Below are 14,923 nucleotides of genomic sequence, written 5' to 3'. Positions count from 1 at the left end.
TCATAAAACTTGATGCATAACCATAAGCTTTCGTCACTTCTATTAAACCAACTGTAGAAATTCACAAGGTTGTGTGTCCGTTTGGTTCCTCGCCGCCTAACAGAAAATCACAAAGAGCAACGAAGGACCATCTGTGTATAATTGTTTGCGCGTTACGAGGCTGATTGTGATAATTTTTTGTCGAACTTTGTCTTAGGCGATTAAACATGGGCTCATCACTTCGAACCGGAAACGAAACGGGAGTAGGTGGAATGGCGCACAACCACCTTCCATCCGTAGAAAAAGTTCAAAGCTGCACCCTTAGCCGGTGTACTCATGGCGACGGTCTCCTGGGATGCTGAAGGGATTGTTCTGTTTGATGTCCTCCCACATAGTACAACGATCAACTCTGAAGTTGAGGAACCGACTTCAGCGTGTTCGTCGCCCAATATGGAAACGACCTTCTCCTTTTCCGTGACAACGCAAGGCCTCACGCAAATCTGCGCACCCGAGAGGAGATCACAAAACTTCATTAGAATCCAGCCTACAGCCCGGATCTCGCACCTTCGGACTTCCATCTGTTTGGTCCAATGAAGGATGCACTGCACGGGAAGCAGTACATGGATGATGGGGAGGTTACTGGTGCGGCAAGACGTTGGCTCCGACGACGACTAGTAGAGTGGTGCCATGCGGGCGTACAGGTCCTCCCAGTACGGTGGCGAAAGGCCGTCGTATTGAAAGGAGATTATGTTGAAAAATAGGGTTTTGCAGCCAAAAGAGTGGGGAATAACATGGTGCATTGGAGTCATGAATAAAACCAACTTGCTTTCAGAAAATACAGGGTTATTACAAATGATTGAAGCGATTTCACAGCTCTACAATAACTTTATTATTTGAGATATTTTCACAATGCTTTGCACACACATACAAAAACTCAAAGTTTTTTTAGGCATTCACAAATGTTCGATATGTGCCCCTTTAGTGATTCGGCAGACATCAAGCCGATAATCAAGTTCCTCCCACACTCGGCGCAGCATGTCCCCGTCAATGAGTTCGAAAGCATCGTTGATGCGAGCTCGCAGTTCTGGCACGTTTCTTGCTAGAGGAGGTTTAAACACTGAATCTTTCACATAACCCCACAGAAAGAAATCGCATGGGGTTAAGTCGGGAGAGCTGACATGAATTGCTGATCATGATCTCCACCACGACCGATCCATAGGTTTTCCAATCTCCTGTTTAAGAAATGCCGAACATCATAATGGAAGTGCGGTGGAGCACCATCCTGTTGAAAGATGAAGTCGGCGCTGTCGGTCTCCAGTTGTGGCATGAGCCAATTTTCCAGCATGTCCAGATACACGTGTTCTGTAACGTTTTTTTCGCAGAAGAAAAAGGGGCCGTAAACTTTAAACCGTGAAATTACACAAAACACGTTAACTTTTGGTGAATTGCGAATTTGCTGCACGAATGCATGAGGATTCTCTACCGTGAAACTTGCCCGCACGCGCTCAACCGTTTCTTCGCTGCAGGCCGACCTGATGATTTCCCCTTACAGAGGCATCCAGAAGCTTTAAAATGCGCATACCATCGCCGAATGGAGTTAGCAGTTGGTGGATCTTTGTTGAACTTCGTCCTGAAGTGTCGTTGCACTGTTATGACTGACTGATGTGAGTGCATTTCAAACACGACATACGCTTTCTCGGCTCCTGTCGCCATTTTGTCTCACTGCGCTCTCGAGCGCTCTGGCGGCAGAAACCTGAAGTGCGGTTTCAGCTGAACAAAACTTTATGAGTTTTTCTACGTATCTGTAGTGTGTCGTGACCGTATGTCAATGAATGGAGCTACAGTGAATCTATGAAATCGCTTCAATCATTTGTAATAGCCCTGTATGTGTTGCATTAGCATGAAACTTTTCACTCCGCAGTGGAGTGTGCGCTGATATGAAACTTTCTGACAGATTAAAACCGTGTGCCGCACCGAGTCTCGAACTCGGGACTTTTGCCTTTCGAGGGCAAGTGCTCCACCATCTGAGCTACCCAAGCTCGACTCAAGACCTCTTCTCACAGCTGTACTTCCGCCAGTACCTCGTCTCCTACCTTCCAATCTTCACAGAAGCTCTCCTGGCAGAAGCTCTCCTGCAGGAGAGAGAAGTTTGAAAGGTAGGAGACGAGGTACTGGCACAAGTACAGCTGTGAGGAGAGGTCCTGAGTCGAGCTTGGGTAGCTCAGATGGTGGAGCACTTGCCCTCGAAAGGCAAAAGTTCCGAGTTCGAGACTCGGTGCGGCACACGGTTTTAATCTGCCAGGAAGTTTCATACGTTGCATTACTTACTGAAAACCCCTCGTAGGGTATGGAGTGGGAGTGAAAACGAACACCGTAAATAATTTACGTGCTACTGACTTTTCCCAGCTTTCTGATGAAGATAAGCTTGCTGTAAAGCGACTAGGACGAACATCACCAGTTTTAAATATTGTACAAAATATTAATACTGGGCATCGACGGTTTATGAGAGTATTAAAAATATATATTTACAATAACAGTGATTGGTTATGTGGCTGTGAAGTTAAAAATGTATAATTCTGCCTCCCATGCCTGTTGTTTGACGCGGAACTCTCGTGGACAAAAATGGGAACTATGGACGTAAAGCATCTGAGTACCAAAGTGAATAACTATGAATCTTAAGCTGTTCACGCACAAAATTGTTTAACACAAGCACTTTTTGGAATTGTCAACGTAGCTGAAGAATTGGATACAGTGTGTATAGAAGAAAAATTGCGGACAGTAACGAAGAAGTTAGACATAAGAGTTAATGTGTTAAATATTTTAATTAATTGTTCATTTGTGTGATTTCGTTGAATTAGTATTATGAGGTCGTGACGAAGCTGAATCACCATCAAACCCTAAAGTTTTAAAGGACTGGCTAATTTTAGAACAGAGTTGAATGCAGCACTAAGAGATTATTTGGATAAAGCAACTGTTTCCAAAGGGACATCCAAAGCTTCTCAAAACGAGCTTAGCTTGCAAGTAAACGAAATTAACTTGCAGGTATGCCAAGAAGAACTTTCAGAGCAGGTAAGGGAATCAGAATCGTTAGCCGTTATAGAACATGAAATTACTGATAAATGAAATGTCTTTCAGACGGCTGTTGTATAGCGTTACGCATTAAAAGATAAACCAGTAGAAAGGTTCTGGAGTTCCATGTCTCCTAAAAACACGAGGTGCAGATGTTAGCTGCGAGTTTACTAGAAGAATTAGACAAGAAAAAAGCAAATGAGACTCCACAAAAATTAATTGCACGGATCCATGACGAGACATCCGTTATGGCTGGTTCCTCTGGTGGAGTACAAGCTATTGCGAAAAAATTCTGTCCTAACGAAGAACATCAAATAAATCTCATAATGGGGAAGACGTTGCAATGCGTCAATATTTTTCCGAATTTGCAGAGGATTTATGCATGCTTCTCAAACACCTGACAGCAGATTGCAATCTTTGATGAGGTGATGATAAAGCGTTTGCCTCGATCTAGTCCTATTAGGTGGAATTTTCAGTCTCGATCCATAAATACAGATCATGCCTGTAAGAAAGACATTATTGAGTGTATGAATCAAATATTGGAAGGTGGTTCTGTAATGTGTGAAACTACAGTTTGTCAGGCTTTTACTCACAAAAAGTTGTTTCCAGTTGTTTGTTGTTTAATTATTGGTTTGAATCCTTCGGTGAAGCTTGCCGAAGTTACCTTCGGTCAGCTGCAGCATGAAGACACTAATGTGTGCTCTGCCCAAAAGGCGACTCCAGAATTTTAAATAAAGATTATCAAGATCTGATTCTATTGATTTCTCAATGAGGAAATGGAAGATAGACAAGACTGAATAAGCAAAAGAGGTGAGTGGTGTGATAATTTCTGAGGCTAAAGATCGTTTCATTTTCTCTGGTCATCTTGAAGCTTAATCGCTGTTTCTTACAGAAGGGTTCCCCATGTACTCTTCTAAGTTCCTTAAAGCTGTCTTAAAAGAAGTGTGTTCAGTGCATTCTTTTTGAATGAGCATAAACTACCTCATGAACTATCTTCTATGTACTTCGCATAAGAATTTAGATCACTGTCTAGTGCTATTAGTCTAGCGGGGATAATAATAACCAACAACCTAGGGAAGACGTCTACTGAGTGGTCTAAACAGATGAAGATAATTCTTACAATTCTCATGACTTCAGTCGAAGCAGAAAAGTGTTCTTCAACTTTGAAAACAACAAAATCATTCTTATGTAAGTATGAGCCAGGAAGGATTCTCGCTCTGCACGGTGCTTTCCACTGAAAGAGAGCTCATGATGGAGATCACAGAATTCACTCATTGGGTGAATGACAAGTTTGCATCAATAAAACGTAGGAGGGAATATTTTCAGTACGAGTGAGGTAAGAACAAGTTTTCTTATAACATATAATTTGTCACTTATTTCCAGTCTTTTAAAAGACGAATGTATTTCAGTCCTACTAGGGATAGAGCTCATTACGTAACGATAATAGTTTTCCTAGATAATCAATAAATCGTAACATGCTCTTTGCCACAGACGTTAATTTTCCGTTATAGATATGAAGGGCTTATTTTCAATAGTGGCACAAGTCCACTTTTGTTCATTCTGAGACAGAGTCCTAAAGTTAAATGAGCGCTGAAAAATCCGCAGTTGAGATACCAGAAATATTCAAGCATATGGCTTCTTCCTAGGGATGAACCTTTCTTTCTGTTTGTTTGGACCATTAATGTCAGAAGCATTATAGACAGAAAGGTGGAGGAAATGGACTTGTACCACTACTGAAATAAGCCCTTCATATATCACTAGCTTTTCGAGGGATCGTAAAATGGATCTAAAAAATTGAATTTTGTGACCTTCATAAACCATGAATTCTAGCGGTGCTTACATTATATCGAATGTTTGAAAGCCAAGCGCCGCCGTAAAGAATTTTTCTCCCTAGTTAGTGCGTCATATAGAAACACAACATTTAAATTCCGGTGCAACACCCAACTTCAGGTACCACCGACCGCCACTGAATTCCACCAGGAGATTTCGGTAGTAGGTGCCTGTAGTGGTCTGCCGTTCGTGAGCATAATATGTCAGCGCCACACCCGGTATTCTCAAATACCTTTGTTACGTTCAAAATGTCATGCAAGGTTTTAAAAATGATCTATGACTAATTTTCACTTTTTCCCTATTGTCTCGCTTGTGATATGATGGTCTTAGAGCACCAACGTCTCTGTATATCTTGCAATTCCCGGTTCTTCACAAGTGATGATGAACCACTTCTTTCTCTGTCATTCAGACTTCTTTGAGCGCACTGGAAGCAGCTGCGATGCCTAACCACTATGCCGTGTGTTGATGCATTGTTGCTGTATACTTCCACTAGTTCAGCGTAGATTATTGCAGCATGGTTCCCCTTCAAACGCAGAAAATAATTACTGCCCGATGCTCTCCATTCTGTCAACGGGCTCCGCCGTTTTGTTCTGGCTCCTGCAGCGGCATGCTACGGTAGATTCCTGTGGCGCGACGATTTCATTGTGTGCTACGACTACACACATAACTACTGCAAAGAAAGAAAAATTAATAACACAAATTTATTGAATTTATTGTACTAAGGTGATAGTTAAAACTTTATGGCTACCTGTAGTGGAGAAGGCTAGCACAAACTTTCCTTTGTACAGTCATATCCAAGAAAATTATGGAATTTCATTTCTACCAAAATATTCATTTCTTTCTTAGGACTGTGAAGAAACTGGAAACAACGATGGCTGGAGTTGTATTCATAGAATTTGTTGCCGGGATTATTGTCACGTGCCTGACACTATTTCATGCAGCTGTCGTAAGTAAAAGTATGCAAGTATGAATTCCAGCCCGATTACACTGAGGTGGCGAAAGTCATGGCTTAGCGATATGCACATATACAGATGGCGGTAGTATCGAGTACACAAGATATAAAAGAGATGTTCATTGTCGGAGCTGTCATTTCTACTCAGGTGATTCATGTGAAAAGCTTTCCGCCACGGTTATGGCTACGCGACAGAAATTAACAGACTGTGAACGCAGAATCACAGTTGGAGCTAGCCCCATAGAACATTTCATTTCGGAAATTGTTAGGGAATTCAACATTCCGAAATCCACACTGTCAATATTGGCCGAGAATACCAAATTTCAGGCATTACTTCTCACCATGTACAGCACAGTGGCCGACAGCTTTCACATAACAACCGAGAGCAGCGACTTTTGAGTAGAGTTGTCAGTGCTAACAGACAAGAAACACTGTGTGAAATAACCGCAAAAATCAATGTGGGACGTACGACGAACGTATCCCTTAGGACAGGGCGGCGAAATATGGCGTTCATGGACTATGGCAGCAGACGAGCGACGCGAATGTCTTTACTAACAGCACGACATCTTCTGCAGCGTGTTTCCTGGGCTCGTGGCCGTTCAGTCGAGCCGTAGACGACTGGAGAAGCGTGACTTTGGTCAGATGAGTCCCGATTTCAGTTGGTAAGAGCTGACGGTAGGGTTCGGGTGTGGCGAAGAATCCACGAAGCCATCGACCCAAGTTGTCAACAAGGCACTGTGCAAGCCAGTGGTGGCTCCATAATGGTGCTGGCTGTGGTTACAGGAAATGGGCTGGGTCCTCTGGTCTAACTGTACCGATCATGCACTGCAAACCGTTATGTTCGGCTATTTGGGTGCCATTTGCAGCTATTCACGAACCTGATGTACCGAAACAACGAGGGAATGTTTATGGATGACAATACACCATGTCACCGGGCCACAATTGTTCGCGTAGTAGTAGTAGTAGAAGGGTTTTGTGGGCGCACGACAGCAAGGTCTTCAGCGCCCGTTCAGTATCATATTGAGACGGGTGTCAAGGAAAAAAAAAAACTCAGAACATTTACAGCAAACGGAACATAAAACACAGGGAACAATCATAAAAAATATGTGCTCACCCACACCGAAGCGTGGGATGAAGCAGGGCGTCATCAGTAAAACATGGACAACACAGGAAGAAAAAGGTAGAGGGAGCTAAAACAATGGAGCAGATGGAAGTGGCTGGCTGACCGCAAGGAAAAAAAGGAGTAGTCAGCCACTCTGCAATACACTAAAACCGCCAGCCTAAAAGTTTAGGCCAGACTCCAGACACATCACAAAACTTAAAAACCCTAGACACACACGTCTCATCGTTAGCTAAAACACAGGGCAGATCCCCATCAACTTGTGCTTCTGCCCTTGCATCACGGTATAAAACGCAGTCTGTTAAAATGTGCCGGACAGAGACGTGCACACCACAAGCATCACAAAACGGAGGATCCTTCCGCCGTAATAAATACCTATGTGTCAGAGGACAGTGCCCGATCCGAAGACGTGTGAGCGCCACCTCTTCCCGCCTGAGCAGCCGGCAGGAGGAACGCCACGGCCGAGTGGTTGACTTTACCGACCGCAGTTTATTGGCCGTCACCGCCAGCCATTCGTCCTCCCACAACTCCATGCACTTCCTGTGGAGTGCAGCGATGACTGACTGCAAGGGGATAGGACACTGGACCACATCCTGCTCTCTGCAGGCCTCCTTGGCAGCCCGATCAGCCTGTTCATTGCCCCACATGCCGACATGACCAGGCACCCAGCAGAAGGATATCTCTTTACCCCGCCGTTGGAGCAAGTACAGTTGGTCATGTATCAGCTGGACCATCTCTTCAGTCGGGTATAGGTTCTGCAGTGATTGTAAGGCACTAAGAGAATCGGAGCAGAGAAGAAATCGATCGCCCCGAACACGATGCATCTGCTCCAGTGCCGTCAGGATCGCGTGGAGCTCCGCTGCGAAAACGGTATATTCAGCAGGGAGGCGAATCCGGGTAACATGATCAGGGAACACCACAGAACAGCCAAGGAAAGTCTCCTGTTTGGAGCCATCAGTATAAACGACAGTGAAACCGTGATGCACATCTAAAATGTTAAAAAAACAGAGATTGGAACGTAAAATCTGGTGTGCCAGCTTTCTTAAAATTAGTCAAATCTAAAATAAGTTTGGGTCTCCGGAGAAGCCAAGGTGGAGATCTGCTCCAACCGCGACGTAAAACACGAAGACCAGCCATAGACATCGCACCGAGGCAATCCTGTGCGCGAATCCCATAGGGCTGCGTCGCACGTTGCCGGTTATGAAACAATCGTGCCAGAGGAGGCTGAGCAACGGTATGGTATGCAGGAGTGTACGGTGTGGACAAAGTTTTATACGCCTGGCGCACTGTAAGTAGCCGTCGCCGCATATGAAGTGGCGGTTCACCAGCCTCTGCACAGAGGCTGGGTATGGGGCTAGTTCGGAATGCCCCAGTGGCCAACCGAAGCCCTTCATGGTGCACAACGTCCAACATTTTTAAGTAAGAAGGCCTCGCAGACCCATACACCGTGCACCCATAATCGAGTCGAGACCGCACAAACGCCCTCAATTGTTCGCGATTGGTTTAGAGAACGTTCTGGATAATTCGAGTGAATAATTTTGCCACCCAGACAGCCAGAAACGGGACTGATCGAGAGGTCACTTCGTACACAACATCCCGCACCGGCAACACTTTCGCAATTATGGACGGCTATATAAGCAGCCATGGTTCAGTATTTCTGCAAGGGACTTCCAACGACTTGTTGGGGCCATGCCAAGTCGGACTGCTGCACTACACCAGGAAAAAAAAGGTCTGGGACTATGTTAGAAGCTATCGCATGACTTCTATCATTTCAGTGTAATACTCTCAGAAGCGTAACAGGAAAGAAACAACAACGGCACTTTTCAGTATAATATTTCTTTTCTTCGATTTCCTTTTTGCCATTTGTGTGTCAGCATTTGCATGCTAATCGGGAGGGAGTGGGAGTGAAAGCGTCTGCCAGCTAAATGGCTTAGAATTGCTACTTCCATCTCAATCTCATCCAAAAATTTCCAATCTCAAACATCTTCAGTTCGGCGAAGAGGCAGAAATTTCTGGGTGCCTAAACTCGACTGTGAGATGGTTGTATGGCACAGTTCTCGATCCACACCTTTGACAGGAATGAAGCACGGTCACACAAAATTCTTCCACTCTTCCTTGAACCTCTTTGAGCTTATTCCAGTGAACGATAACATATACGTCTGTCCCTGATGTGAATTGAGAGCATTGATTCCTTTTCACAGAAAACTTACGCAGTAATACAGGGCTATTACAAATTATTGAAGCGATTTCATACATTCACTGTAGCTCCATTCATTGACATATGGTCACGACACACTACAGATACGTAGAAAAACTCATAAAGTTTTGTTCGGCTGAAGCCGCACTTCAGGTTTCTGCCGCCAGAGCGCTCGAGAGCGCAGTGAGACAAAATGGTGACAGGAGCCGAGAAAGCGTATGTCGTGCATGAAATGCACTCACATCAGTCAGTCATAACAGTGCAACGACACTTCAGGACGAAGTTCGACAAAGATCCACCAACTGCTAACTCCATTCGGCGATGGTATGCGCAGTTTAAAGCTTCTGGATGCCTCTGTAAGGGGAAATCAACGGGTCGACCTGCAGTGAGAGAAGAAACGGTTGAACGCGTGCGGGCAAGTTTCACGCGTAGCCCGCGGAAGTCGACGAATAAAGCAAGCAGGGAGCTAAACGTACCACAGCCGACGGTTTGGAAAATCTTACGGAAAAGGCTAAACCAGAAGCCTTACCGTTTACAATTGCTACAAGCCCTGACACCCGATGACAAAGTCAAACGCTTTGAATTTTCGGCGCGCTTGCAACAGCTCATGGAAGAGGATACGTTCAGTGCGAAACTTATTTTCAGTGATGAAGCAACATTTTTTCTTAATGGTGAAGTGAACAGACACAATGTGAGAATCTGGGCGGTAGAGAATCCTCACGCATTCGTGCAGCAAATTCGCAGTTCACCAAAAGTTAACGTGTTTTGTGCAATCTCACGGTTTAAAGTTTACAGCCCCTTTTTCTTCTGCGAAAAAAAACGTTACAGGATACGTGTATCTGGACATGCTGGAAAACTGGCTCATGCCACAACTGGAGACCGACAGCGCCGACTTCATCTTTCAACAAGATGGTGCTCCACCGCACTTCCATCATGAGGTTCGGCATTTCTTAAACAGGAGATTGGAAAACCGATGGATCGGTCGTGGTGGAGATCATGATCAGCAATTCATGTCAGCTCTCCCGACTTAACCCCATGCGATTTCTTTCTGTGGGGTTATGTTAAAGATTCAGTGTTTAAACCTCCTCTACCAAGAAACGTGCCAGAACTGCGAGCTCGCATCAACGATGCTTTCGAACACATTGACGGGGACATGCTGCGCCGAGTGTGGGAGGAACTTGATTATCGGCTTGATGTCTGCCGAATCACTAAAGGGGCACATATCGAACATTTGTGAATGCCTAAAAAAACTTTTTGAGTTTTTGTATGTGTGTGCAAAGCATTGTGAAAATATCTCAAATAGTAAAGTTATTGTAGAGCTGTGAAATCGCTTCAATAATTTGTAATAACCCTTTATATGCACAAAGATTGCATGGTGCAAGCAGTCTCAACTTTGCTGAAACATTCTTTAGGAGCTGGGATGTGAGCAGTCTGTCTTCTAGAAGGAACACATGTCCCTCAGTAATCGCTTCCACTTGTCAACGCTCCCTTTCAACCAACTCTTTCTGTTCAGTACTTTCGTGTTTCCTATATTTTTACGGTGGAATATGATAACTAGCTGTGCACTTCTCGAAATGGAATTTGTGGTATTTCATTGCATGTTTTAATAATAAAGTATGAAATGCAATTAAATATAAAATAACATTAAAATTTGTAGTGTTCCTTCCAAAGAATTCAGAGAAAACGCTAGATAACAAGTAGTAAATCTTTTATTGTTTCAGAATGCAGGGAACATGGCTCTGTTCCTGAAATTTATAATGTACCTTCTATACATGACAGTTGGTATGTTCATATACTGCTGGTACGGTCAAGATCTAATGGAAAAGGTAATGGATTCCTGATATCAATTTTACAAACTAACGTAAGAAGTCTAAATTTATTGAGTTAATAGTTACATCCATTTGTTACTAGCCTCTGTTGAAACACTGCATAGTAGTCATTATCCTTCATTTAAATTTGACCAACATTTTCTAATGTGTTCAAATGTGTGTGAAATCTTATGGGACGTAACTGCTAAGGTCATCAGACCCTAAGCTTACACACTACTTAACCTAAATTATCCTAAGGACAAACACACACACGCATGCCCGAGGGAGGACTCGAACCACCAACATTTTCTTTTACTAACAGCTTCACATCCTTATGTGTTACTGTATAAACTTTTATTATAAAAATGAATAATTGAGGGAGGATGTTGAACCAAAAGGTGAAGTGTGATTTTTTCCAGATCAGTGTGTTCTGTACGGTATTACAATGTCATTCTCACAGTGAAGTGACTGCTATGTGACTTAGTGTTCCGGTCTGTCTTTCAGTTTTAAGTTGTGCATAGTCACTGTAATTGAGGCTGTACCCATGCTTTGTGGTAGACTGAAAATATGTAGTGGATCAGGATGAGAACCAGTATCTCTGCCTTTTCCAGGCGACACTATCATCTGAGCTACCCAATCACACCTCACAAATGGATTCATGCTCTCAGTCTAGAACTATGATAGAGGCACTAACAGATCAGAAGTTCAACGCAACCTGTAGGTTCATCTAGATAGCTTGGATGGCAGTGTTTTCTCAGATGTACATTCAAGTAATTGTGAAACACATTGTTTATATCAGCCAGGAGGCTTTCTGAATAAAATTAATCCATGGCTATTTTAACACAGTATGTATGAATCACGGTTCCACTGGTATGAAATTCTTCTCCCAAAAATATTCACCATCACAAATCTTCAATAACATTTCTACAATATTTACTTCCTTCCATCACACTGCTGCAGAAATTAAGAAAAATGGTTCAAATGGCTCTGAGCACTATGGGACTTAACATCTTAGGTCATCAGTCCCCTAGAACTTAGAACTACTTAAACCTAACTAACCTAAGGACATCACACACATCCATGCCCGAGGCAGGATTCGAACCTGCGACCGTAGCAATCCCGCGGTTCCGGACTGCAGCGCCTAGAACCGCAAGGCCACCGCGGCCGGTAGAAATTAAGACAATGCATCCTACAACACTGGAAAATTGTCAGATTTCTTTCAGTTCTTTCATCTATTGTGCTGACGCAGATTTCTTACCTTTGTTTTCTTCGTGCCGATAGTAAAGAAAACAGCAAGAAAATTAATCACAGATTTCCCGCAAGGCCACCGCGACCGGCAGAAATTAAGACAATGCATCCTACAACACTGGAAAATTGTCAGATTTCTTTCAGTTCTTTCATCTATTGTGCTGACGCAGATTTCTTACCTTTGTTTTCTTCGTGCCGAAAGTAATGAAAACAGCAAAAAAATTAATCACAGATTTCCTAGAAATCGTAACTACGAGTTAAACCGAACAATGTTTTTATGAGGCATGCTCTCAATGTGGATGGAATACCTTTGAAGCTCCTCACCTAGTTAGTTACAGGAACCTACATGTTGGTATTTGGTATTTTTCGTTACACCCTACGTTATTTCCGCAGTGAAGCACACTTCCGAATTCAACGTTATTTTTTATTTAAGCAGTATTACCTGACACCCAAATGAATCGTGAAAATCACAGAACTGTCAAAACTACCAATCTACACTTTGCAAGTTATTCTGGAGGCGGTGTCCCCCCCCCCCCCCCTCCCTGTATAGCGGAGCTCAGTATAACCTGAACAGAATAGGGTGGCCGATGCATGACTGACTGACCAGTTTTAGTTCAAAGTGCTGAGCAAGTTGATTCATTTGTTCAAAAGCTGGAGCTGAGAAGTGTTTTCCGCCTTTCAGTCGATCAGTGATAACAGAATGGAGGTGCACGCCCTTCAGTCTCTCAAACGATTTTACAGAAGTTATTAGGCACAAAGATTTCGTTTTTGCATTACTTATAGCTTTATATTTCAGGCTCATGATGATACACCCATCATTTCGTTAATGGTCATAGTTACTGTGATATTTACGTGGAAGTAAGACACTGCGCGAAATTCAGGAAAGTGTCCAATGAAAACTAGAGGTCGCTATGATTTTGCGTTTGGTGCAAATTACATAATATGTTGTGTATGAAATTTAGCTAAAATACTGATTTTTTTTTATTTCGGTAGAGGTATCTGTCTGTCACCAGTTTCAAGAAAATTGATCTGATGTATAACGTTCATTTGCGATCGCGTCGCGACAGCGATAAAACCAGAGTGAAATATCAACAACATTCGTTATATTTCATAAAAGGTTCGAAATATCGAAAGGAGATTTTGGCAAATGATAGCACGCAATGTTATGTAAAACTTAGTTATCTGCTGTGTTATTCCAATAACTACAGACTTTTTCGATGAAAGAATGTAATTTTTAAGGGTCATCGACAGCTGGTGAAATGAGAAATGCTAAGGGGTTTTGGAACAGCATAAGTGAAGACATTACACGTTTTTTGTACTGAGGATGTGATTTTTCATAAGCTACTAACCTTACTTTTATTCAACTCCTCACTTAATAAATTTAAGAAACCTCTCTCTCGCAGTTGTGACTGCACAACACATTAGTGAGGTGAGACTGTGTAAACTCCTCTTCACTGTGGCAAAAGAAGCAGATTTTAACATGGCAACCATAGAAATTTGTAGGTGTTACTCAAAATTCGCCACTCATGATGCTTCTCTGAAAGTTGCAAATGGTTAACAAGCTAGGCAAAAATAAATCACTCTCCTTCAGCGGAATTCTTTTTAGACACTAATGAAGGCAGAGGTGAAAGCAGATCGTTTTGAATGGCCACCACGTAATTATGGGCATGGAGGGGCCCCACTTAATATTTACAAAAAATGTGAGTGTAGGATTCAGTTTAGAACGTCACTTCCCCTCCAGTGCTCGGCATTTCCCCTACCACGCCTGCCTGTAACCCCAACCACCACCACTCTAGCCATCTGTGCCCTGCCGTCTGTGCATCTGTGTAGCCACAGCAATCTGCACGGATTATACAGGGTGATTCAAAAAGAATACCACAACTTTAAAAATGCGTATTTAATGAAAGAAACATAATATAACCTTCTGTTATACATCATTACAAAGAGTATTTAAAAAGGTTTTTTTTCACTCAAAAACAAGTTCAGAGATGTTCAATATGGCCCCCTCCAGACATTCGAGCTCTATCAACCCGATACTCCAACTCGTTCCACACTCTCTGTAGCATATCAGGCGTAACAGTTTGGATAGCTGCTGTTATTTCTCGTTTCAAATCATCAATGGTGACTGGGAGAGGTGGCCGAAACACCATATCCTTAACATACCCCCATAAGAAAAAATCGGAGGGGGTAAGATCAGGGCTTCTTGGAGGCCAGTGATGAAGTGCTCTGTCACGGGCTGCCTGGCGGCCGATCCATCGCCTCGGGTAGTTGACGTTCAGGTTTCATAACTAACCTTTTTCGTAGGACTCTCCATACAGTTGATTGTGGAATTTGCAGCTCTCTGCTAGCTCTGCGAGTCGATTTTCCTGGGCTGCGAACAAATGCTTGCTGGATGCGTGCTACATTTTCATCACTCGTTCTCGGCCGTCCAGAACTTTTCCCTTTGCACAAACACCCATTCTCTGTAAACTGTTTATACCAACGTTTAATACACCACCTATCAGGAGGTTTAACACCATACTTCGTTCGAAATGCACGCTGAACAACTGTCATCGGTTCACATCTGCCGTACTCAATAACACAAAAAGCTTTCTTTTGAGCGGTCGCCATCTTAGCATCAACTGACGCTGACGCCTAGTCAACAGCGCCTCAAGAGAACAAATGTACAACTAAATGAAACTTTATAGCTCCCTTAATTCGCCGACAGATAGTGCTTAGCT

Source organism: Schistocerca cancellata, chromosome 2, assembly GCF_023864275.1.
Source record: "Schistocerca cancellata isolate TAMUIC-IGC-003103 chromosome 2, iqSchCanc2.1, whole genome shotgun sequence".
NCBI lineage: Eukaryota > Metazoa > Arthropoda > Insecta > Orthoptera > Acrididae > Schistocerca > Schistocerca cancellata.
This window is presented reverse-complemented; position numbering follows the sequence as displayed.